The sequence below is a fragment of the Rhipicephalus sanguineus genome, chromosome 5 (assembly GCF_013339695.2).
Source record: "Rhipicephalus sanguineus isolate Rsan-2018 chromosome 5, BIME_Rsan_1.4, whole genome shotgun sequence".
NCBI classification, from domain to species: Eukaryota; Metazoa; Arthropoda; class Arachnida; order Ixodida; family Ixodidae; genus Rhipicephalus; species Rhipicephalus sanguineus.
Genome location: NC_051180.1, coordinates 17,496,384 through 17,523,682, shown reverse-complemented (window position 1 = coordinate 17,523,682; position 27,299 = coordinate 17,496,384). Strand labels below are relative to the sequence as shown.

Sequence of the window (27,299 nt, the reverse complement as noted above, 5' to 3'; positions counted from 1 at the left end):
CCAGCCAATGAACACCGATAGTTGACTGCCTCTTCCAGAAAAGAAACAAAGGCTTGCCCACACTGCGTTACTAATAATTGCGTGACACTTGCATTCAGTCGAAGTCGAGAGTTACAAAGGAGCTTTTCTTTGCGTACTTGAATGGGTATAGATGGGTATCCTCTGCTTATCTGTTCTTAGACCACGACGAAGTAAGATAAATCACGCTTTCTCCAAAGCCCATCTGTTATACACTATGAAATGCACTTTTCTTTTAATAGGTGACCCTTAAATGATACGTGTACGGGAAAAAATTAACGAGGCTCCCACAGTATTTTTTGTGAGGCTGCATGGGAGGCGACATTATTGCAGATTAAGGTGAATATATGACCAAGAAAATTAAGCAGATGCAATGTAAAATTATCCCCCGTAGAGGACGGACGCATTTATGGCGCACGTGAGAGTTTCAGGAGCCATAAAAAGAAAGAAGGAATAATAAACAGTGAGTGCAGAGGGTAATCAAAACCACCATCAACGATTGAAAACGAGGCCACGCGCACGAGCGCATATATAAAATCAAGCCCTTCGCTACACGAGCACTAAGCCATCTATACGCGTTGCGTTGCCGAGAAACTGACTAACTAGACCGGGCGAAGAAACAGAAAACTAGAGCGAGCATGAATGACAAACGACGCTGGGCCGACGATCCGTTCCCTTTCTGGCATCGCCGAGGGCCGGTTCTCCAACGGGACGACCACGATCATAACTGCGTGAGTAGAAAACAAGAACGGCCCGAACAATAGAATCTGCACGCCAAGATTAACGGCCGAGATGGAAAATAGACCAAGAGAATAAGAAGAGCGGGCGGCGCTTAGAATAGGGGTGTGTGTGGCTGCTGTAATAATGCGCCGAGGCCGCGCTTGTAGAGTCCAGCGTGTCAGCGTGGAAGAAAAGCGAACAGGCACAGGCTCGAGGAACGAGGGGTCAGCTCGCACCGTAACCTCCGTGCCACGACAGCAAACAGCGAAACAAGTAGAGGAAGGAACCAAGTGCATAAGCGAGGTAACGTAATGCAGTTGACGGAGGAACGTGCAGACGACCGGAGAGGATGTGGATGGGTGAGTGAGAAGCAGGTGGGGGGGATTCATGCGAGCCTGTCTGATGGTAGGTAGCGGGCTCTCCTCTGGTCGAAGCCGTCGGTTGACCTGGATTCGAGAAGTACAGCGTGTGGCGGTGGGCTTCCCCTCCTCGCTTGACCCCCCTTCTCTTCTGCCGGCGCGGGGCAGCGGGAGCGCAGCGGCTCCGCCACAACACTCTACCACGCCGTCGGTCGCAAGCGCGCAGTCGGCCCGTCGTCGTACGCACCTCCTCGCCCTCTCGCGTTGCGCGCGCGCCGAGCGTGCACTTGACCGAGTGACAGGCCGGCAGTGGCAGCACTAACCCAAATCCTGCCCGCGGTTTTTAGCGGAGTCCTCAGCCACGGCCTTGCTCGCCCGCCCGCCCTCGGCAGGTCTTCCTCCTGCTCCCGGAGAAGTCAGCCCTCCTTGCATCGGCGGTCGTTTGCGACGGCCGCTCGCTCATGAGTGGCGTGCCATCATCGTCTTTGAAGGAGTCGTGCCGCTGACGTACGCTGGTTGCCCCTCGGCGGTGTAGACCGTCAGGAGGGAGCGCTCTCATTTTTTTTTCTTTAGTGCTCCCCGCCAGCCACTGCGAGGGACGAAGAAAGTGGCCGCTGGTTTTTACTCGTCGCGATCGAGTGGTGGTTTCCACTTCAACTGGAGGCTGGCAGCTTCTGCGCGGGGGTCGACCACGTGTACGGCTCCGTGCGTCGCCGCACTGTGGGACACCGGCCGGACCATAGGCTGCCGGAGTGGCAGCCGGTGTTCGAGTCGCTGTCGCTATGAAAGTGTTCCGTCATCGGACGGTCTGACATGTCTGTGCTTCTTCTGTGGCCCCCAGGCGTTCACTGACTCTGTGCTCTTCATGCGTGCGAGGAGCCGTCGAAAAGGTGAGCAAAGAGCACTTTTACTTGCCCCCAACTGCATTAGCCACCGAGGACGTTCTCAGTATTGTGAAATGTAGGGTAGATTTTTCGCTGCAGTATGTGGTACCTTTGCGATTCGTCGAGATCGTCATTTGCCGTCTTTGGACAGATTATGAGTTAAATCATACTGATATTTTTAGAATGATGGAATGACTGACACGAGGAGAATGCACCCAGCTCTGTGGCATGGGTCAAGCGAATAGAAACTGAGAAGTACGCACATTAAAAGTGCAGGCATATAGCCATTCTAAGAAGCCGTAATAATGCTTACAAAACACATGCGTACGCGCTGCAAGCTGTTTTTGCCACACTACTCGCATAGTTAAACCAGCTCTGCAGTTAGTTCTGAGAGAATGTTTTCAGGATCTCGAAAAATACCTGCTGATACTTATTTTTTTAAAGCCATGCCTTGGCCTTGCAGAAGAAAACGAAACTATACGTGTAGAGGGTAGGGAAGGGCGACTGCGACTACCCATTTATAAGCGGTATTTAGCCTGAGAAAACGATGCAGATAACTTTACTATATATGTTCTTCGCAACGAAGGCAATACGATATAAGATTCCGTAGCACTTGTCCAAGCTCTTCTAAACGAAGTAATTCTAATTAAGGCAGCATCTACCGCTAACCAATTATCATTTGATGCTTTTGACCCACACTTGTTAAAGTGCAGATTGGTTTTCTGTACGCGAAAGTGTAGTTGGGTTCACTATATGCTCATAGCAAAAATAACAGTGCAGGAAAAAAAAAAAACTAAGACACTGAAGTCAAGAAAATTCGTTCAGGGAAATCTCTCCCTGTCTTTCGTCTAATATCTTTCTTCACGTATAAGCGAAAAACCACAGCTTCTATCAAATATTTCTATCAAGTTCTAAGCAGATTACCACACATATCATTTTAACACGCTCCAGGTAAATTTAGGGCCACGGTTCTTTTCTTTTAATCCTGTATATGCTACGGTGTACATTAGCAGTAATGTATCCGTCACTTGCCCCACGAAAGCACTTCTGCATTTCATGAATATTTTCTTGTCCACTTACTATTTCTTGGCGCATTTACTGTCTTTGAAATAAGCATGGAACGCATATTTCAAGGACACATCAATCAACGCCTACAATTTACACTGCCTGCACTTTTTACTGACGCTTGCAAGCCCCCGCCACGGTGGTCTAGTGGTTATGGCACTCGACTGCTGACCCGAAGGTCGCGGGATCAAATCCTGGCCGCGGCGGCTGCATTTTCGAAGGAGGCGGAAATGTCTGAGGCCCGTGTACTTAGATTTAGGTGCACGTTAAAGAACCCCAGGCGGTCGACATTTCCGGAGCCCTCCACTACGGCGACTCTCATAATCATATCGTGGTCTTTGGACGTTAAACCACAGATATTATTATTATACTGACGCTTGCAATGATTAAACACGGGGACAGTTGCAGTCACCCACAGCAGGCAGTGAGGCGGAGGTAGGAGAATCGGTTCCCTCGCGCTGCTCTGTCGTGCATGAATCTTTAGTGCCTAAAGGAGTTATAATATGAACAGATACCAGCTTGCCCAACAAGAAGTTTTCCAGAGGACAAACTTGCCTTTATTGAATTTCGCGCTGAAACAACAGTTTTAGTAAGTCAATGTGACGTCACTGATTCAGATCTTTTTTTTCTATTAGAGCTGGCCTGGGGCATATTTAGAATACCTAAATTTTCTGGGTTGATACTTTTGTTTGTATATATAATGCAATATAATCGTTCAACAACGAAAAAACGCTATACCAGGGGTCTCAAACACACGGACCACAATCCTTTTGCTTGCGGCCCGGCCCGCACATAACTGTCTTCGTCCCATATCTTTTCTTTGACTTTGTGACTGCAGTTTTGTGATTTTGCAAAATAGTACTCGCGTTATTTTCTCGTATATTGCGATTAATCACGTTTCGTTCGGCTATCATACGCAAACGTGACTGGTCTCAATCTTTTCTTTTTTTCATGACGCATCTCATGCGGTCACCATACGTTGAAACACAACCGTGGTACAACAACTCTGTATTTCAGAATCAGCGTTCAGATTTTCCTAATTCTGGAGATCGGCATCGATACGTTTCTGGAATCCTGACGCCGAAATACCCTTCAGGAATGTCACCTATACGAGATATGAGAAAGGCCTTCTTTCAAATGGCAATGTTAGCTTACATTTTCTTCGGCCCCCATCCACCCTCCTCTCTCCTACCTTCGTCGCCTTTTCGATGCCCCGGCCCTTGCGGGGCTAGATTTCGTGACTGCGGCCCGCTAGCCGAGGTTAGTTTGAGACCCCTGCGCTATACGATCGAGTGGACACAGTCGATATGAATGGCGTCATGACTAGTTCGTAGAAAAGTATATCTGACGGCATCAACAGTCTCTCATTCTTGCCTTACTCTTGCGTACGAAACATGGCTTACGAAGCTGCTTGTGATTACTGTGGTAACGTGGAGACACATCTTGTGCGACTGACGTTTCCTCAACAGACCACAGAGGCCTGGCTTTCGCCGACCAAGCCCCGGGAGAATACAACGCTTTAGAATTAAAGATATCTTAAAACATATACAAGCGAGGTGTTTCGAGAAATGTGTCTGTTGCGGCAGACATCTTAAGGCGAATAGAGACATCAATTACGACAGTAATTAGATAAATAAATTAATTATCTTTCTAATTAGCGGGAACAGGCGGTCAGGTCACATGGGAAAATCGAAGTCCTTTCTGCGAAGAGCCCATTGCCGCTTTGAGATTTAAAAAAAACTGTCTATGGTAATTATTGTGGAGTAATGAAATTTGGCCAAATTCACCTTAGAAACACAAACCAAAGCGCCGATGAGCGGAACTAAGGGTCGACCAGAGTGATGCCACTGTCCACGACAACGACTGCAATGGTGGTACTTCGTATGCATTCGTCAACGTATGTGCGCCATGCGTGTTATACAAGCGCAGCCCGCACACCCACGAAGCGAAGTCGATTGATGGTTGATGTAACGAGAACGGATAACTGGGCTAGTTTGTGGGAACTCATGTGAAGGCAGGTAGCGCAAAGAAACACGGACACAAATCCCGTGTACTTATTCTTCGCTTGTGTCCGTGTTTCTTTGCGCTACCTGCCTTCACATGATATAACGATTCTCGCTAATTCAGGAGGTCTCAGAATAATATGGCAGCTGCGCTGTTCCGCGTTTCGGTTTCTGTTTCTCCGGCGAAATTGGTGAGATTTCATCACTCTGCTAAAATTACAAGTTGCCGCTTTTCGAAATTTCAAAGCGGCAATGGGCTCTTTGCAGGAAGGGCTACAATTATCCGATTTCACCCGACCGCTGCTGTCCACTAATTAAAAGCTAATTAATTGACGCTGTTTAATTACCGCCGATATTGATGCCTTTAGTCATCGTAATGTGTCTACCGCTACAGAAAAAAGTAAATATGAAGGCAGCGAGCACATAACGCACTTCCCTTACTTTTGAGAATTTTTGGACACATTTCTTGAAACAGCCTGAAACATCCTGTGCAGTTGCACCCTGTGTAACATTTCCAAATCTCACTTAGCTTAAAAATACTAGCAATTGGCTTTCGTCGGGTTCTTTTCAAGAGTCCTGGCTCCTTCATATAGACAACAGAAAATTTGCAAGCCTTCCGTTTTTCTTCTCCCCCTCCTTGCAAGCCTTCAACTTGCAGATAATTCATCACGGGCTGTGAGCGACACGTAGCGTTTTTGTGTATCTATTTTTTTTTTCGCGACACGGTTTTCGGCGGAAGTGCTGCAGTGGCTATGGAGTGGCTATATGGATCACAGTCAGATGATTCTCCTTACCAAATATTTTAGCCCGCCAAGCAACATACGCAGAAAGACATAAAAAGATATAAGCAAAATCAGTTTCTTTCTTTTCTTTTTGCATAAGCTGATATTGTGATAGATTACCTGCAAGCACTTCGCTTCTGCCTGGAAAGTTCCCTATAGGCGCCTGTTCAGAAGCTTTATCGCCGGTGTGGCCCTGGTGACAATGCGGAGACCTCCAATTTGCATGGACGGATGTTTGGCTGAGTAAGTTGCTTTCGGAGATAACTTAAACAAAGTTGTTGCCTCAGTGGTTCTACGCTATCCCCGATATGCGTTCTCGTGGTGGTTTTAATGCGTCTTATACCAGGGGCAGACCTCGGAGGCTTCACAACTTGATAACACCTAGGAGCTTCGTAGCATTGACCAATGAGGCAACCTAATCCAGATAAACAATAAGTGTCCCCAACAACGTGTAACAACAGGTCTGTAGGTAATCTGTTACTTGACTTAGATGATCATCTTCCGAGTGTTTGTGTACAGTTATTTTATCCAATAGGAATCACCCAGCAATAATCATGCTTTCGACAATTGTCGCGTTCCCACTAAACAAGAATTTCAGATATTATACGCCTTTCAGTAGCTCATCACTAAAGTATAAAGGACGTAATGCCTGATGGCGAAGAAATATTGCTCTGCACGACGTAAATAATTTGTGCCATACCTAGAAGAACTGTGGAGTTCAACATTGTTCTGATTTTGCACTATGTGGCGTTAAAGGCCGCACATGCAGCACCGCATTTGGATATGTATGTAAACGCTATGGCGGCGAGGGTAGCTGCAAGGTCTTCAATTATCGTAACCTTCGGCAGGGTTTCGCGCCTCAATTTCATATATAGACGCCATAATAAGCAATAATGAAGCTCGTACTTCTTGCCTTCAGTGTATTGAAGCCTATTTTCGCTACGTTATTGGCCGACCTGACATTCGTAGAGATTGTATTCGCATACAAGTGAAGTGAAACTACAGCTAGAATACGAGGGAAAAACAGCGCTAAAAAGACGGGACAAGAAAGGACACGGGACCACGGCGCTGTGGTCCCGTGTCCTTTCTTGTCCCGTCTTTTTAGCGTTGTTTTTCACTTGTAATCATGAACCAACCAGCCTAAATGCGTACCACCTAGACGGTTAGAGTGCCAGTCAGCAGTAATCTCCTTATATTGCCTTCTTTAATACGTAACTAATGATAAATGAACGGATTTCTTACCGCGACCGCCAACCACTTTAAATCGAAGCACCACCACTGAACTTTGGACCCCAACCACTGACCCCATTGCCGTAGCCATGAGGGAGAGGTTCAAAGGTCCCAGAAAATTGTGAATTTTGCATATATATATATATATATATATATATATATATATATATATATATATATATATATATATATATATATATATATATATATATATATATATATATATATATGTGTGTGTGTGTGTGTGTGTGTGTGTGTGTGTGTGTGTGTGTGTGTGTGCATACACACGCACGCACATGCATAACGGTTGGTTGGCCCCCCCCCCCCCCCCACCAAAAAAAAACAAATGTTTTGGCTACGCCCCTGGCTGACCCGATATTCCTTACCCGCTGCACGAAGAGAAAGACGTCCCATTACGCAAACACCGCGGTGGTCTGTTGTCCGCTATTCGACGATGCAAGTGTGGCGGGCTACATAGTACGAAACGAGGCGAGGAGGCAGAGAGGAGATGAGACCCGTTGTGGTTCAAGGTCATTATCCCTTTTTGCAAGGCAAGCCCGAGACACGTAACGCTTATAGCATCGCCGCCACGGCGAACGCGACCGACGAGGGAGCGAGGCCGCATAGCGAAGACGAAGAAAAAGTGGCACAACGAAACCTTTCGGAAACGCCGGGATGCCGAGGCGCGCTGCAAGATGCTCGTCCGCTGAAGAGAGCGAAGACCCCGCAAGTGCAAACTCAAAAAACAAAAAATTAAAAAATGCAGGTACAGTTTCTGGCTGCGAAGTAATAAAAAATGAAAGATTGCGAAGCAAAAAATAAGGCTCCAGCGCGGCCATGGAGCGTCCTATCGCAGCGAAGAAGAGATGGTCGCGAAAAAGTCGGCTTGAGAGAGTGGCAGGTGAGGGGGGCACTCGGAATGGTTTCAGTGGGGCATCCGCATATAGGTCGCGAAGCCGCCGCTGCGAAAAGAAGACGATGTGTGTGTGTGTGTGTGTGTGTGTGTGTGTGTGTGTGTGTGTGTGTGTGTGTGTGTGTGTGTGTGTGTGTGTGCGTGCGTGCGTGCGTGCGTGCGTGTGTGTTGCTTTTACACAAAAGGAAGCCCTCTCATGGTTCCCTCTCCCTCTGCCTCACCGTACGCACCTTCTGGTCCGGATTTCACGCACGAAAGCGGCTTCTCTGCGTCCGCCTTCGCTTCCCTGCGCGCGCGTGTAAGTTACGTATGCGTCAAATGCGACGTTCGTTGTGCACGTGCGGCAGAAGATGTCTGCCACTGAACCCACAGTGTGCTAGCTGGCTCGATTCGCTGTTGCTTTTACACTGAGTCGTCTGCGCACGAGATGCGTATAGAAGAACCGTTCTTTGTTCCGTCGCTTTCTAGACACGGAGTCAACGACACGGTCGAGATGCCAGCGGAGCACGTTGACTGTTGTTGCCTCAGTACCGAGCCACAACCGCGAGAGGGGTAGGTCATACTGAAGGTAATGAAAGTAGCACACAACAAAACGGAACGAAAGCAAGCAATACAAAATTAACATTTATGCAAACGAATCGTACCAAAATTTTCACAGGACTGATAAAGTTATTATCGGTATACATATCACGTTTATTGCGTACGAGCAAGGGCACATATAAGGCAAGGTGAGCGAATAAATTATTTTGGAGACCAAGTTTTTTATGTACGGCAGTGGGTTCCGACGTCGTTCCAGGTAAACGTGGGTTTAGTGCTGGTAACAAAGCTCTGTTCATCAGCGCTATGTTATTCCTCAGGGCTTGTCTGCTGGTCCTCCCCCTGGTCTTCAGTTGGTGCTTAGATGGGCGTTGTCTCTGGGTTTTTTTGTTGCATTCCCACACATCACGGTAGAGAGCGTTTGGCATACTGCAGAATTCGCAGTCTCTGGCATATGTAGCGGTATACATCGCGCGTGTGTACGTATAGAGCTAGGGCCGTGTAGGTATGACTGCCCACTTGAAGTCGCCGCTGTGTCACGGCTTGTTTCTTTGGTAAGCTGCAGTGTGGGGCTGGGTACCGCCGTCTGTTCTACAACGTTATAAAATGTCGTCGGAGGTCCTTTAATTGAGCCCTTTCGTCCGGTTCTAGCTGAACACGTGGTCGTGATGACGTAGCCCGGTGTACACGTTCTCGAATGGCAGCGAGAGCCGCGTGGTTTCCCACCTGGCACTCGTGTATTGGAGTACAGACAATGCACGTTTTAACGATGCCTTGGTTCTTCACCGTGATCCATACGGGCGTGCTAATTATTCCTTCCCTGAAATGGCGACAGGCTGCTTGCGAGTTTGTGAGAGACGGCTGATTGCGACAGGGTAATGTACGTAAGCCACCACCCTAGGGTGCTTACTGTTACAGTTTCTAGTATAGTAATCGTGGAGACCGTTATTGCAGTCGTGGAAAATGCCCTCTTTATGCTATAGGCTAAGGGTCGAGTATGTGTAGCTCAAATATAATACATTGAAGCTTAAACGCAACGAAGTGCTATTTAGCGCAAAGTAACACGAGGTAGAGAAGGAAGGACACAAAACGTGCGCTAGATACGTGTCGTCTCTTCTCGCCCTCGTGTTACTTTGCGCTGAATATCGCTTCATCATAGGCGTGCGCAGTGTTCCCCTTCAGAGGGGGGCGAAGGTTCGTCGCAGCGCCCCCCCTCCCAATTATGTCAATGTATGGCGCTGACATTGCGCCCCCCCCCCCCTCCGAGTAGCAGCACTCTCCCTCCCAATTATGTCAATGTGTGGGGCTGACTTTGCGCCCCCTCTTAGGTAAATAGGGGGGGGGGGGCGCCCCCCCTGCCCCCAACCCCCCGTGCGCACGCCTATGCGCTTCATGTCTTACCAACGAGGCCGAATTTCGCCCCTTGTTTGAATGTAACTTAAGCATAACACCATAAAAATTGGGTTTCTCGAGCGTTAACAAAAAAAAACGCCAGGCCTGCGCTGAAACCGCAGCACAGTCACAGCGAAAGCTGGAAGAGCGGCGTTTCTAGAGCCCGTTAAGCTCTCTTGGGGCTACAATACAAGTACACTAGAAAGGTACCCACTACGCCACAAATCAAAATTTTTGTGAAGTTCGGAAGCACCCACTAAGCCATTCATTATTCGTCATTCTATGGAGAAGCGAGGCACCAGCTACACGTCTGTAAGGCATTATGTGCACTTTGTTGACGTGACGACTGATGACGATGAAGAATTATGGCTCAGCCCTTTGTAATGGGTTGGAATCTTTAAACGGCCCACCAGTTATGTAATTTGCATTGGGTGACGCCCGGTCGCTATTTCCCTCTCCCGTCATGCTGTATACGTTGACGTGGAAGAGAGACGGGGGGGGGGGGCGAAGAACTTTATTGAGACCCCGAGGAAATGGATCATGCGCTTATGGGCTTCCTTGGCAACCAATACAAGTGCACTTGCGAGGAACCCACTACGCTATAAATCATTGTAATCTTACTGAGACCCCGAGGAAGTGGATCATGCGCTTATGGGCTTCCTTGGCAACCAATGCAAGTGCACTTGCGAGGAACCCACTACGCTATAAATAATTGTAATTTTTTAGAAGTAGGGCAGCAGGCACTGTGCCATTTTTCGTCATTCTACAGAGAGCGTTGATACCTGCTAAACGCATGTGAGGGATTATGCGCACTTTGTTGATTCTGCGCCTGATGACGATGAAGAATTATGGCAGAGCCCTTTTATAATGGGTTGGAAGCATTCAACAACCTACTCGTTGCGCAATTCGCAATTGTTTGACGCCTGGTTACAGAATTCGCGGTGTGCGACGCTTGGTGCTTATTTTAATCTTCTACCACGCTATATTGCATATGCTAATGTGGTTCCTTCCCGACATGAAGCCTGTATAGGACCTTTTTGCAAAGCAGTTTCAAGCACCGGCATGGCTCAGAGGTTGAATACTGGGCTCCCACGCAGAGGGCCCAGGTTCGAACCTCGTTCCATCCTGGAATTATTTTCTTAATTAGTTTTTTTTTTCTTATTTCGAGCGATACTGGTTACGGACACCGGCGGCGGCGGCGGCGGCGGCGGACAACTACGGCGCCAAAAACGGCCGGAGAAATGATCTCATAACAGCTTTCGCTGTAAAAGAACGGAAAGTGATGGGCACTACCTATATGACACACCGTGGTTGTGAGATATCGCGATGCCGTCTGTAAGGAAACTGAGGAGGAGGAGAAAAAGAAGGAAAGGCAGGAAGATTAACAAGACGCGTGTCCGGTTTGCTATCCTACGCTGGGGGAAGGAAATTAAGGGAGAGAAAGAAGGGATTTCACCTGGTTGACGGCCTGGCATGCTATTCTAGGTGCAAAGTTGTGTCATTTCTCTTTTTTTTCTCTTTTTTTATGATAACATCATTAGCAACCTCTCCTGGCGCCATACATTAAGTATATAGCAGTGGCTTCACTCCCCCTTTTAATCACTGCTGTACTACAAAAATTCTATCAACGAACGCATCACAGTTCTGTTCCTGCAGCCGGGACTCCTGCATCACCAAGATCTCTCTTGAGTCACCGAATGCAGGCGGTGTTATCAGTGACTCGATGAACGGACGGTATCAGAAAGAACCTTATAGCGGACGGTATCAGAAAGAACAAATGAAACAACGGCACGCCGTGGGTATCAATTCTTGCCATTTTTTTTGTCTTATCCGCAACGCGCGTCACGTGATGTGTACCGCCGTTACACCAACAGGCCCAAATAGCTACCTTTCTCGATAAACGTCCGCTCCCCCAAACAGTGCAAAAGAACCAGTCTCAATCCGCTCAAGTCATTCGACTTGAATCTCCGATAACAATAATCGCATGTGCCAGTCTCTGTTAGTCAAAGCATAGCAAAAACAAAAATAAAAGAGCTGTCAGACGTGTTATACATCCCCAGCGTACAGAGCTAGTCATTTCAATGTACCTCTCTCTAGCTCGCTCCGTTAATAATTTTGCGCACCGTTACTAATTCCATGTAGTCAAGGTGTTCTGATCGAACCCTGCGATGTAAAGCCGGGACATGTCTTTCATTGTAATTACGCAGTTCGTTCAGCCGTGCGTTCAATGAACAAAACAAAAGTAAGCGAGGTAAAGTATATAGCTACGCACGCGACGCCGCTATAGCGAGCACGGGTGCGCACACGCGTATCAACCTACTCCACTTTTACCGCGCCGACAAAACGGTTTAACTGCGCTGTGTGCTACGCGCGCCCGTTGTTATAGACGTGTCAGAGCTGTCCGTCCCGATTCGATCTCTTTCCTTTTGTTTCTGCACCTCGCGCACGTGCGCAGCGCGGCGCGATGAATTATAAGGACGTTCGGGGTAACGGTGCTTGCGCTATCGCGAAACCAGTTGCACGCAGCACCAAGTGTTTTTCAGGTCTTAACGAAAGAAACACCAAAGGAAATATCTGTCTCACAAAAATGAACTAAGAAAGAGGATTGGAGAAAACAGATCGCAAGAGAAGTAACGCTGAAGGTCATAAAGTCGATTTTAAAGTTTTCAAAAAAATCTCAGAACCGATGTTTAGTCTCTGCTTAATAAAATAAAGAACGGTGGTGACAAACACGCTATGAAAAGAAAAATTACCAGAGGAAACTCCGATACAAATGTCTAGGAGTTTGGCAAACGTGGATATTCACATATCACGGGAAATTACGTACAATGCGTTGATACGGCTAAATTTGTTTTTCTCTCTTCACAGGGGCATTGTGACATTGCAAAGTGATCATCGTAAAAAAATATTTCATGTTATTCACAGTGATTATGCAGATTCGAAGGTTCTTATTGCCTTCATACGTCCTGAAACACACACACAAACACACACACACACACACACACACACACACACACACACACACACACACACACACACACACACACACACACACACACACACACACACACACACACACACACACACACACACACACACACACACACACACACACACACACACACACACACACACACACACACACACACACACACACACACTAATCCTTGGAAACTTTAAAAAGATAAAGTTCGAAAATGCACATCAGGATGCTGAGTGTTTGCAACGATACAGTTTCACTTATTTATTTTATGCCGAAAATTGTACATACGAACACCGCAGCTCCTGAGAACCAGTCCAATATAAATGCACTGAGATCTATGCACAAACTTGGTGTCAAAAGTTGATAGATCTCTAAGTCTGAGAAAACCTTGAATTTCGCAGCTGTTTATGACTATACTCGGTCGAACTGAACAGTACATGTTGTTAGCTCGTTTTAGAACAGGCCAGAAGTGTAAATTCAAGTCAACGGGAATATTCAGCTTCTCATTGTGTATCGTGGTATCTAAACTTTCGACGCTGACTGTACATGCTGACTGCTCCTCATCAGCGCAACGCTGCACTCAACTGAGACTCCGAAAAGGAGCATGACGCGTGCAGTAAACTGCACTGCGCTTCATTTGCATTCAGCCGTGCATGCACGCCGCATCGTCCGAGTCTACGCGGACATGGATATGAGGTACGATATAAACACACTCACGGCGGGACTTATCTGGGGCGATCTTCACACCAGCCCACTACACTACACCACTGTACATTCGACGGCAGCCGCGGGTATGCTTCTTACGTTCTTTTTTTTTCTTCTCACATTCGTGTTTTCCGCGTTGCGTTCTTCTCCTCGTTTGGAGCGTTTATTATATTATTTTTGTGCGTCCTCGTGACCAAGAGGAAAACCCAACCGCCACCTCGGTGAACTCTTACATATTCCTCGCGGTGTAGTGCTGCTTCAGCAAAGGGACGCCCCGCACAGCGCCATGACGCTCTTTTCACAGGGATGCGAACAAGGTTATGCAGATGAATTCATTCGTTAGGGTAGGAAGCTTCCACATGAGAGAGAGGGTAACAGGAGGAGGGCAAGCTGCTAAAGGAGGCCAATGAAAGGAACGCACTGGGGTGATGTGCGAGGTTCTGAATACCCAAATAAACCATGAATTGGGGGAGTGGGGGGAGTTGCAATAACAATAATTGTTGGGGTCTTAAGTCCCAAAACTACGACTTGATTATGAGGGACGCCATAGGGGAGTGCTCTAGAAATTTTGACCAACTGGTGTTCGTTAACGTGCGCCTAAATCTGAGTACACGGGCCTCCAGCATGTCGCCTCCATAGAAATGCGGCCGCCGCGACCGGGATTCGATCCCGCGACCTTCGGATCAGCAGTCGAGCACCATAACCACTAGACCACCGCTGCGGGTTGTAAATATAGGCGTTTAACACCAAACTGGGGATAGGCACCACCAGGGGCGTAGGCACAAATTTTTTTCGGGGGGGGGGGCACCTGCATGATCTGAAGTGGGTCAGGGCAGGCATATGTGGTCGAGTGCCATTTTGTGCTGTGTATGCCATGGCAAAAAAAAATATTCGGGAAAGGGCACGGGCCCGGTGTGCCCCCCCCCCCCCCCCCCGGCTACACCACTGGGCACCACGGTCGGAGTTCGCCCAGGCTCCGGCCCTGCATCAGTCCGTGCCTGCCCACCTATGCCGCAGCTCGGCTGTTTCGCCTCTGTTTAAGGGTTATCATAATCATCACCTAGAATCTTGAGTAGCATGTCAGGCGGATAGTCAGGCTAACATCTCCAGCATGTCATTAAAGCATTTCTGTCTCGCTCTCTCTTTCTCTCTATTTCTCTTATTAGGCGCAGCCGTTGCGACAGCCTATTATGTCCCGGCGGCGCCATTCATGTCCGTACTGGAATGTCAGACACACCCACGTGCGACTCGTGAAACTGAGAAGCGACGACAGACCGTGTATCTATCGTGCTTTGCATCGTTATGCCGTTGAACGGACTGTAAGCAGCCGCACACTTTCAAAACTCCAGCGCTTCACACCGGGAGAGAGATTGTGTACCTTCTCTGCGTGCCGGCACTCCGTTCTCCTCCAAGCCAATACTTTCGGTATATGTTTATTACCCCTAAGATTGCATTGGTTTCACTGGCTGCGTGACCATGCATGAGCTACTTAACCCTATATATAAGAGCCAATATACCACATACGGTACGCTATTTCGATACCTTTAAATTCTGATTTATACATGGGAAACATTAACATGACCGGTAAAGTAACACTTTTGATAAGCTGGAGAGTATTTTCATGTTCTGATGTTAATTAACTAATTAATTAATTTCTTAATTACCATTTGATGTTGTATTAAATTTACAAAGCAAACATTGATTTTCTCGTGTACAAATCAAAATTATTTATCGTAGCGAGAAATAAAACTGAACTATATGCTTTAATTTTTCTTGATGTGGAACTCTGTAGAGGCATTACAGCGTTAAGCGTCAACTTAAGTTATCCGCAGCTAGAAATGTTGAGGTTTTCCTGTGCTTTATTGTCTTCCCACATAATTTAACGCACCCAATCCCACCGCATTCTTAGTGGAACCAGTTTGCAATTAGTCATGATCACTATGTCGAACTTCTGAAGTAACGCCCGTTTCTTTGCGCTAAATAACAATCACATGCATAAACGAGGGTGTCTTTCTCTTTCACATAGCAATAAAAGATAACTATAAAAGCATGGTTCGCTTTCTCACCTCAGTGCTTTTAGAAGCGGGACGTACGCCAAACCGGAAGCGCGCCTTGATGCGCACGCTGAACGATTCCGCCTCTACAGCCGACAGTCTGACTCCAACAATGCGTGCAGCGTTTTTTTGTAATTCACTTTTCCTTCCGTTTCCGATGCAATCGCATGATGAAAAGTGGGCATTGTAATAGCGCGTAAACTTCAAAATATGTTTACCTACAGGAACTTGTAATTAATTACATGTATGAAGGACGTAGCATCATGAGACAGCCCGTAACGCTATTTAGGACATTTATCATCCGTACAGAAGCAGTCACGGTGCTGACGAGCAGAAGTATCCTAGTTGGCTTCAGACCGAGACATCATCTGCATAATCACTATGGATCTATTGAACCACTGTTACAATGCGGTCACGCATCACGGTTCATTCTTTTCGTAGTTTGAATTACCTTTTCATCGCCACAGCGTTGTGACTTCAGTCGCTGCAGTGCTCTGCCCCTAACGCCCTCTGTCAGCAGTGTCCTTGCCGTTGGCGCGCACAAGCTTCGTTTATATTAAATCGATGAGAGCAGGTCGAATAACAAGTTCGAAATGAGTTAGCCCGGCACGACCGTGTTTACAAGCATCCCAGCAATCGATTGGATCGAGTGAGCCCATTTACTGCAGGCGGGTTCAACTCACCTATTCCGCTCATAATATAGGTGTGATACGCGGTACTCCATGTGGACGCATTCAGCTTAAAATTATCATTCCTCTTTTACACTCCTCTTTTATATTTTTATGGATTTATGGTGCCTTCAAACAGAAGCTTGAAAGTAGCAGCAACATGACAGAAGCTTGAGTCGCTGGATCGAAATGTGCTTGACCCGATTCCCGACTCTGCTTGTCAGTGACGCGGAATTTTCTTCGCTGATTTGCTTCGCTGTCTAATGGCCGGTGATGAAGGTTGTCTGGCAAAAACTCGCAGGGTCCCTTACGCAATTGATTGACACGACTCTAAGGCGAAAGCCATCTTCTCTTTCGTTTCAGTCGATGTGTTGATCCACCCAATCCCCCCCCCCCCCCCCGAAAACTTCTGCAGCTCAGCTTCTTTGGAAAGCCTCCGTGATAAGCCCACCTTTGGCCAAGCGATGTCATGTGATGACGACATCACGTGACGGCATGCTATGTTACGATATAGTGACGTCATGGTGGCGTCATGACGAGGTCACAAATTTTGGCGATTTGTGACGTCATGGTGACGTCATAAGGTGACGTCATCACGCGATGATGATTTTTTTTTTAATTACTCGCGTTGACACCGACGACGCTGACGCCAACGGTCAATTCTCGCGTTTTATGAGGCCTCTCAGGCTTTCGCGTTAATAGTTCTGCGAAATATGTAAAACCGACGCGTCTACAAAAGCAGGACTGGAACTCCGCTAAGCATTTCGCGCTCACCAGATTAAACATCTACAATGCCGACACGAAATCTGGTAAGAAATTCTCTCGTGTCGCGAGAGGTTACACCTCGCGAGACACATCGTCTCGGGTTCGTTTCCGTACAGCGTCGTTGTGCGTCGATAATTCAGGGCATCACTACGCAAGTCACGATGATCACGCTGCGCTGTCGGCCGGAACGACAAACACAAGGGCCTATAAAACAATGAGGCCCCACCGGCAGCGCCGAAATAATAGAGCCTGGCTTCTGTACGGCCACATCTCGCAGAACCGTGACATCACCGTGTCCTGTCCCTGTTGCCAGACTTTGCGCTGCCCCATTCCACTCATTCACTACATTATTTTTTTTATACATTGTACCTTGCTCCGTGACATGCATGGAAGCTTGGAAATGGTGCCGGTCATTAGAATAAAATGTAAACTCCGCCACCGGCTAAGCCAGCACTCTACATCTGGCACTTCGGAAATGAAGCTTCGCTATGGAATATCGTGGCACAGCGCACGGCTGCATTCGACGCTTGAACACATCTCAACAGTTTTCCCGACCGCCATACAAAAAAGAAGAAGATAGACAGAGAGAGAGAGAAAAGAAAGAAAATATAATAAGAAGAAACTGCGCATATTAGCAAGCGCAACAGAACAAACACAGAAGAGACACCTAAACAGGACGGGCGCTAGATTACGTTTACGTGTCTCTTCTGTGTTTGTTTTGTTGCGCTTGCTAATATGCACATGTTCTACACCCACCAATTAGTCCAAATTTCTGCGTTGAAAAGAAGAAGAAAAAAAGCCAGGTCTGCGCATAACATGTAGCACAGTCACAGTGAAAGCTAGAGGAGAGGCCTCTCTACGGCATGTTGTAAACTCTCTTGGGGTAATTATACTACAAGTACAGTTGCAAGGTATACCCACTACGCCAGGGTTCTCAAACACGCGGCCCGCGGACCGTCTTGTTGCGGCACGCACCCGCACCTGTCTGTCTTCGTCCCATATTTCTTTATGACTCGTGATTGAACTTTGGTGACTGCTAAATTGCACTCGCATTCTTTTCTCGTCTATTTCGATTAATAACGATTTGTTCGGGTATATTACGCAGACGTGACTGGCTACAAGCGTTTTTTTTTATCGTGAGGCACCCCATGCAGTTCAACAAAAACTTTATTTTACAGTGTAGTCGTGCATGCATGAAATGTGGCTCGTTCCAATTTGACATGGTGCATTGGCGAGCGAGCATGCGGAGCTTCCGAGCAGCGTCTGTCCTAGAAAGAGGTATCGACAGGTCGCGGTCCTCTGTATGGGCTGAACGGGCAGCTTGATCCCTTTGATCCGACGTTAAGCCTTCGACTGCCATCAAGACTTCGCCGAGGTCACGCTACCGTTCTGTGTAGATTATGGGTGGGCGTCGCGTTTACCCATGCGTACGCATTCCGCATAGGGATGGCCGACACCACCGCTTGTGAACACTGCGGCGACGAAGAAACAATTCGACATGTTCAGTGCGACTGTCCGGAGTATAGCACACAGAGACAATCTCTTGCCATGCTTTCAACAAGTTAGACGACCAGCCTCTATCTGAAGAAAGACTACTACGCCATCGTCCGGACATAACGTCGCAGAAGAAGGCTTTACAAGCACTACTAGCCTTTCTGCGATCCACTGGCCTGTCAGAGCGCCTCTGCACGGAACGCTCTCGTGTGGGTGGTTGTGATTGTTTTTTTCCTTTATTATTTATTTTCTCTCTCTCGCTTTCAACCCCCTATTCCCCAACCCCAGTGCAGGGTAGCATACCGGATACAAACCTTCTGGTTAACCTCCCTGCCTTCCTTTGCTCTTTCTCTCTTTATGTTACAGAATCGGCGTCCAGATTTTACTCATTCTGAAGATCGGCATCGATATCTTTTTCGAATCCTCTGGCGCCAAATCTGCTTCAGAAATGGCCCATATATGAGCTATGGGAAAGGCCTAGCCTCTTTCAAATCGTTTGTTCAATCCCAATCACGTGTGGCACATACGCGTATGCCACGGGCTGCGGTATGTGGGTATGCGCAACAGGTATTCAAAGTTTATATCTACCCAGGAACGGCGAGAACAGACATTGGTAATTTAAACGCGAGAATGTCAAGAAAATCGCGCATCGTTAGCGTTGACCCGACGAATGCAAAAAATAAAAATCAAGATCTCAGCAGGAATCGAACCCATGTCTGCCTGACAATCAAGTATTCTACCACAGACCCACGCCATGTCTTGAAACTGCTTTGAGGAAAGATTCTATGCCGGCGTCAAGTCGGTGCACCGTCAATTGTGGTTGAAGTGCTCGCTGTCTAATTTTATAACCAGGTAATAAACAATACATATGCGCTCTTATTATACAAGTGTCATGCCGGGTTAACGTCAATTGTGCTTCCAGTGCTGGCTCCGCTTTTATAACAGCCTAATAAACATTACATACGTACTCATATTGACTCAGCAAGCTATATTAAAGTTGCTTAACCCCAGAAAAATGCGCTATTCCCATCATCGCACCGTAGCGTCCACTTCGTTTCGACAAAACTGACGTCTGTGCTCTAACGTGAATGTTGACGTTTCACCAGACCATAAGTTACCCTTTAAACGTCAGTGTATATAGTCGACGTGTCTGGTAAGCCCACGATGTGCACAGAACTATACTCGATTTAAAAAAAGAAACACGTCGATCCACCTCGTAACGCTTGGCTCAAAGCCAAAAAATGCAGCATCGACAGCTACTCGCTGACTGCTTCGCATGAAACCGATTCCCACAACGCGTGGTATCTGACAAATTGCGCGATAGCGGTTACCGACACCGGAGGCGGCGGCGGACAACTACGCCACCACAATCGGCTGTTGTCGCGATCTCATAACAGCTTTCGCTGTAAAATCGGTCGCACTCGCGTGTAGTTTTATCCGCACAAAGGACACGGGCAATTTCAGAACATGGAAGCCACAAAAACATCAGGTTTGCTGGCAGCCACAGCCCGTAGTGCGAGCTTTAATGAGAGACAGTTCGCACGAGTGCGGTGCATGCCACCTGTTTCATTAATTCATTCATGAGTGTTTTAATATAAGCACAAAACTGTCCGTAGAATGCGTGACTGAACGTTGAAACGGCAAAATAAACGTAAAATTACCTTTCGTTTATGCTAACTTCTCTTGGAGCGAAATGTATTAACATTATAACTCCTCGTTAGGCTAGTAGGAAAGACTTGTTTCTGTACTCTTGATATATATATATATATATATATATATATATATATATATATATATATATATATATATATATATATATATATATATATATATATATATATATATATATATATATGTGTGTGTGTGTGTGTGTGTGTGTGTGTGTGTGTGTGTGTGTGTGTGTGTGTGTGTGTGTGTGTGTATTTCCTATAGTTACGCGAATATGCAATTTATAGTATCAACAGTAATTTGTCGCGGTTTGTGCATATTATTCCTTCATTTGTGCTGCTCTGACAATTGATATATCCCGGTGTTGAATCTGGAATTTTCCTATTTTATCGAGAAGTGACAGTGAGGCTACCGCGTTAATCAACGTTGCACACGCCTCAGCAGTGGTGTACACATGTACGAAAGGCTTGTCTGGAAGCGTATAGTTAAGCCATTTTCAATGCGACCAATAAAACTGACCACACGACCTGCTAGGATTACCTAACCGCTCCACTAATTACAAGGGAATGGGCAGTAGGGTGTCACATGACTCCATTCGTCTCACTCCAGACGCCACTGTGAAGAGTGATGCGGTGAAGCCAGAGTCACGAACTATCATCACATCGTTCATACGCCGTGACGCTTAACTCATTTCCTCGTGAAGGTGTACCGCGGTTCGCCTCCATCCCATAGAGGTCTCGCACGGATCGACACAGCCAAGCGCCCCTTGCCCTTACAGCGCGCAACGCTTCCGGTAATTCGCTCCGTGACTAGCCCTTCGTTCTTTACTTCCTCCTTTGGTTCCTTCCGATGATGTATTGGCTGCCGCTGGTAGACACGGCTCGAATCCAAATCGTGTTACGAGCGAAAGAACGGCCAGAATAAAGAAAACACAAACAAAAGGGCGCACCCTTCGTTCATGACGCCATAGCACGCAGAGAACAGTGCGGTTGCACGCATAACACACAGGTCTGTAGCTTTTTCTTCTATCTCACGCTCTCCTGCTGTGCGCGGCAGCAAGCTACCACAACTCGGGGTTAGCGGGTCACGAGAGAAAATTTTTTCCCGGCTGCATCCTCGGACCGCCGCTGCCTGCAGATCGCGGCCTGGCAGATAAGCGGGACCGGATCCGTTTCGGAGCGGACGCCACTTTGTGACACTGCTGACCCCGCATGTCGGCGGAGGCCGCATATATCCAGCCCGATATCTATACCCGCCGAAATCACGCCGTGCACACGTACCTGGCGTATACGTGGTCCTGTAATGGACGTATCAGGTGCAGATTACAGCCACTCAACGCTGTGGTCGCTGCATGGAGCGTGCGTAGGGACCATGCGTCAGAGAGGGCGTTAGCCGCGACTAACTTTCTATAATCTCCTTGCGGCCGTGTGCATGTGCAGCCTGTAGACGCTGAAAGTACGGAGGAAGGACGCCAGCACAAATATTAAGAGAGGCCGACGCCCCTTGCGTAAGGCACGCATTTCCACGCAACACGTGTGACCGCAACCGCGACTTTGGATTTTCCTCTTAAAGCGAGATCTGAAGCTGCAAACTGAAGGGTCGTGGGTTATGGGGTCTCCGAAGGTTGGAGAAGAACAAGGCACGCTTTGTATTTCTTTCATTCCGCTGTTAATCTGTGTTTTCTACGAGTTTAAAAAAAAAAGAGAAAGAAGGGTCACTACGCGGTACCTAGCCGGGTATAATGGGCGTATTCAAAGCGGTTTGAGAACGCAAAGCCTACTTTAAAGATTAACATCGACACTCCACTTATGGAGGAATCATCGTAGTGTGAATCACTGCACGATCGGGGAAGTTGTACCGCAGAGCGAAATTCCAAAAACCTCGTAATCACCGCCTGTGGTTCACGCGTACGACAGACTCAAATGTATATATGAGTGACACGTACAGTCACGGACAATTGAAATATGAACGAGATGGAACTACACGCTCCTTCGTTTTATCTTCACCGGTGCGCTTAACGTTGGCATGATTTCGCCTTGCACGCTCAGTGTGGCGCCCAAACAATCTTTGGCAACCGTATAATTATCGATGCGAGATCGTGCTCTCGAGTTATCGCTTGCGGAAGCTGTTCCACATTGTAATTTATTATTCTCGTTTCATTTGACTTTACGTAATGCGAATCTTGGGCAAATTGTTGACGCGCGTTTGAAAGCTGGTGGGGCCCATTCGTCCGTGATTTTAACTCAAACGCGCAAAGCGTGTGTAGGCAATAGCTTGCACGCTGGGCATTTTTAAGAGCGTTCTATTCACCCTTGCGGCGTATGCGTAATAGTCAGTGTACTGCGATTCGGCGCTAGAGCTCATCTGTTCAAATCCGACCAAAAGCTTTCAATTTTGCTTTTTTTTGCATATATGTTCGCAAGCGTTTAAACATTTCTATTGTTATCATGTACTAAGGTTACAACTTGCTGCATTTTGTTGGATATCAATTAACTAACGCTATCTCTAGATTACCGCTTCACCAGAAAAACGGGACACATACCTACATGTTCTCTCAGAGTAGTTCCTGTGTTGCCCTGCGAATAATACCGTATACCAACAAGCCTCACTACATCTACGGTACGAAGAACTTTATTTAAAGATCCCCCTCATTTTTACTCATAAACATTAGACGTGGACCAAGGAGGCGCCAAAACGCTGCCTTCGATGTATCGCACAACAAACAATGCGGGAAACAGTGCGGCCAGAGCCATTATTTTGCTCTGGCTACACATTTTTGTGCTGTTCCGCCTTGCACCATCCGGTGCAGCACCACACCTTTACTGCAGGTTGTTCCTTTACTTTTTTCATACGGCCGAATTCAGACTCACATATACTTACTGCTGCTCCTATTTGCGGCGTCTCCGGACGATTTACGTCGGCAAGGTTGCGTGTAAACGCCCACTGTGTCAGCTGGATAAACGCGCTTCACAGAAACCTCGCCCCCCTGTTCGCGGAACCGGTCCACCGTCACTGCCGAGCCGTTGTCGGTCCATCTGGGTGACCGTTTTATTGCTTCCCTTCTGCAACTACGGATTCCGCAGTTCGCGTTTTTCTCCAGATATACCCGTTTGTTTTAATGCGAATGACTAAAGGATCGAGGGCAAAAGGGAGTAAGCAAACAAGAGCTAGCTCATGAGCACTGAAGCATGGACTAATATTGTTGGATGCATTATCCAACTTTGCTCTGACTCTGTATCTGGCCAGCCGATAAGGTCTGTTCCAGTGCATAAGAAGGAAAACATTACAGCAGTAAGAAGAATGTCTAAATTAAAGCCGAACGGACACCAGCAAACAAAAGCTAGGGACATGCGCGCTGAATAATATGGTTGTAGGCAGTTCGTAAGTTTGCGCACTGCTCCGGATGTGGTCAGCCTAAAGTCCCTAAGGTTTTTTCTCTTCTTCGTAGAAAATGAAAAATCTAGGGAACTTTAGGTCATCCGATAATGTCTTGTTCCAGTACACTAAAAAATGAACATTAAAGAAGTGTACGTTGTTGTTTAGGCATAAGCGTAGACCATGACTGCACGGGCGGCCGTAATCGTACATACGTCGATTATAGAGCGGCAAAAACGAATAGTCAAGAAGATAGGTAGGTAGGTAGGTAGTAAACTTTATTCGGGTCCAGAAAAAAAAAATGTCTTGGCTGCCACAGTAAAAGACTGACCGCGGCTCACCACTGAAAGTCCGTTCGGGACGTTTGCTAAAGTGCTTGCCATGACACAGCAGTCTTGTGCTGGTTTAGTTCTCAAGCCTTTTCGCCACATACTATTGATTTTGATCTGCTGCAGCTCTCCCACAATAGGCATGCGTGTCTTGCTCCGTTTCAAAGGCTTCCTCCTTTCTCATTGCGCAGGTGAACTAATACGCGAGTGACACCTCATTTCCTTCCTCGAGGCGGAAACCGACGTGTTCCAAATAGTAACACTACAGTCTAGTGCGTCTTGATGCCAAGAGCTCGAGGGAGATGAAGGTCAGCCACTAAGACAAACACACCCGACAGAGTTATACACACAAACCTCTCTTAGCTGGGTCCCACCCTGAAAAATGGGTACGCACTGTTGCTTGTGCAATTGTAGTTCCTTGTCCGCCCACGCTTTACTCCAGCTTGACTGCGCCTAGTTCTTTACAATGTTGCCAGAGTCCTCACCCATAACATCATTTAGGTAAGCCGTATGCAGAACACGCTTCCATTCCGAGTGAGCGACCTTTTTCTAGTTTTTCGCCGACTCGTAAGAAAATGTTTCTTGTATTTGTGTGTATGTACAGAACGCATGCGCAGCGCACATCAGGCGGGGTGGACGTGATTGACGTAGGCGGAGCGCAATCTCCCGGCCCCTGGGAGGTGAGTGCAAGCGACCTTGATCCCGTTTCGTGAATTCCCGGACACACCGGCGCAAGAGCTCGGACGCTCTCTGCGGCTTACCAAAGCCACGCGCGGCCGGGGGCGCCGCGATGTCTCTGCTTGTGCGAAAAATAAACATACACGCCCATGGCATTAGCTGCGCGCGCGAGGAAAGACGCTGAGCGTATACAGAGTACGGCCGCGCTCCATTACGTTGAAATGATTCGTTTCGGCTTGAATGCGCGCACGCGCCTGTAGTTCTCGGAGTTCTTTATTCCGGCTGTCTTCCATGGCACACAAGCGTGTGCGCCAGTCTAGTGCGCCTGAAGTCTTACATCATGTCCCCCACCAGTCTCTGCAAACCACACACGCTTAGTCCACTTGAGAAGAAACTCTGTCAAGGCGCCGTGCGGCGCCTCGGCAGTTTTTTTTATACTGACTTCACCTTCCTACGCGCCGTCAATTTCATACACCGTATCTACTTCATATTTTTCCACCGCCATCGAACGCAACAGTGCAGTTACATGAAATCGAGAATTTGACGAAATCTCGTCTGGTCGGGATGTAATGGCATTGTAGAAAGAAAAAGACAGGACGCCGACCACCTCCTTGGTCGGCGTCCTGTCTTTTTCTTTCTACAGTGCAGTTACATCTTGGAACCATACAGCTCCATCTCTGTTGAACACGGACACAATTACTTCTCTCTTTATATAGCACCCATCCCTAGTACCTCCCAAAGGTTCTAGGAACGCATGACCGGTATAACTTCGCTTCCGTTGAACAATGATCTTAATCTTAGATACGGCGCCGAATACTTACAGGCAAGCAAAGAAGCATTAACAACCCTGTTGTTGAAATTTTGATCTGGAAAACTCACGAAAATCAAATTCAGAGGAAGACAGAGCGCATAAAGAAGGAAGAAACAGGGAAAAGAATAAGAACTTGTGCATAGCAGTTGGACTTAAGTGCACGTTAAAGAACATCATGTATTCAAAAGTGCTCCCACGCAGCTCACTATGCGTCCCTAATTACTTACTACACAGACTTCGGAACACGAAACCCTATCTACTCATTCAAGTCACCGTATCATTACCGGATACTGTCTTCTATCACCAAGCAACAATAACCATCCACTGTTGTGTCTACTACGCTATTGGCTTTAAGTACACAAGGCTCGTCTTACGCACACCCAGGTATTTACGCGTCGCTGCCACGACAGACAACCTTGAACTTGGCATAGCTCCCGAGCCGACCACGCCGTGGCAGTAGGAGGAGGCCGCCGGCAGTATCTAGAGCGGAGAGGCCGTGCGCTCGTATGGTCGCCCGCCGAGAAGGAAAGTGGTCGCCGTGTGTGCCCGTGTTATACCTTCTGGGCTTCCAGAGGTTTTCTAGTGCGGAACCGGAACAGTAGCCGCAGCCACCGCTCGCTCGATGCCGCAGCAGCGCCTTTGTCCGCTGCGCTCGCGCGTCAGTGCACGGGCTTCAGCGTGCATCGACGATCTCGCGTTTGCATAGACGGACGTGCCAGGAAACGAAGCGGCACGAAGGTGCGTCCGTTTGGCACGTGCAGCACCGTGAGAAGCGTGTACAAGCACACGCAGCGTGGGTTCTCCTGCTTGAACGTGTATGGAACGCTTCCGGCAGGGCGGGCGCTCCAGAGATTCGAATGCCTGTTGTAGATAAGACGCATATGTAGTGGCGTATGCCATCGAGGCACCACCTCGGTGGAGAACACAAGTCATGAAGTGCACCTCGGCGATCTGTGAAATGATAAAGTTTGTGGAAGCCTCCGATACTGCTTCTATAGTACGGACCAGTGGATGGCACAACTCACCACTTCGGACCACGGAGTGCAACTCGCGCTCCTGGATCAAGTCCGGAGGGCGTTCAAGGCCAGTGGAGCCCTGGGCCCCAACCATAGAGGCTCCAAGATCCCCTTTTCCCCTTAAAGGGATCTAGCCCCACTTCTTCAGCATGGTCAGAAAACGCTGCCAATTGGTAGTCGAGGCTCCTGAAAACACGTGAGGCAAACATAGCGCAGCACGCGGCCTGGAATTTATGATTAAATCTTAAAGTCAGCTACAAATCGCTCCCTCTTCTTTCTACAAATGATACCATATGCCCAAATGACCATGCCATATACCCAAATTCACAACCATTGGCTGATTCGGACATTGTGGGCTGCATAGTTACTGCGGCCGCCGCGGGACACCGCCACGTGCCCGCGTGCACGCTCGCTATCACACTGAAAGTAAGCCGCGTCGTTCGAAGAAAAAAAAGAAAAAAAAAATCTCAAGGTCACGACGCCCGCGTGACGTAAATTCTTTACCCTGTGCCGTCCCTCCCCGCTTAGCTTCCAGAGTGCTCGTAGGGACGAGGGAAGAGAGAAAGCAATCACAGCGTGCGACAAGTTCGCTTGTACTTGTCGTATTCCAAAAAAAAAAAAAAAAATTCGCGGCGGTCGATTCGTGAGGCAATAAATTCCTTTAGTGTAGCCATTCACTGGTTACTTGGAAAAGTGTTGCAGGACCCCTTTAATAATGTTCCACTGTCTGTTCGATACTGCTTCGCGATGACGGACGTATGTGACGTCAAAAGGTCATCCTTCGACTTCGATTTCCGACTGACGTAGTGCATTATCAGGCACTCAAGAGCTCAAAAAAGGATCAAAAAGG

General features: G+C 47.7%; 1 protein-coding gene across 2 annotated transcripts in view; it reads left to right on the top strand.

Annotated features, from left to right (window-relative positions):
* The first annotated feature begins 1,450 nt into the window (after positions 1 to 1,450).
* LOC119393302 (serine proteinase stubble) overlaps positions 1,451 to 27,299 on the top strand; it is a 47,067-nt gene continuing 21,218 nt past the window's right edge. The window contains exon 1 of one of the 2 annotated variants that reach the window (XM_037660243.2): positions 1,451 to 1,987. The gene's annotated coding sequence lies outside the window, so the exon portion shown is untranslated. The remainder of the gene's footprint in view (positions 1,988 to 27,299) is intronic. The other variant, XM_037660245.2, reaches the window with a different exon arrangement.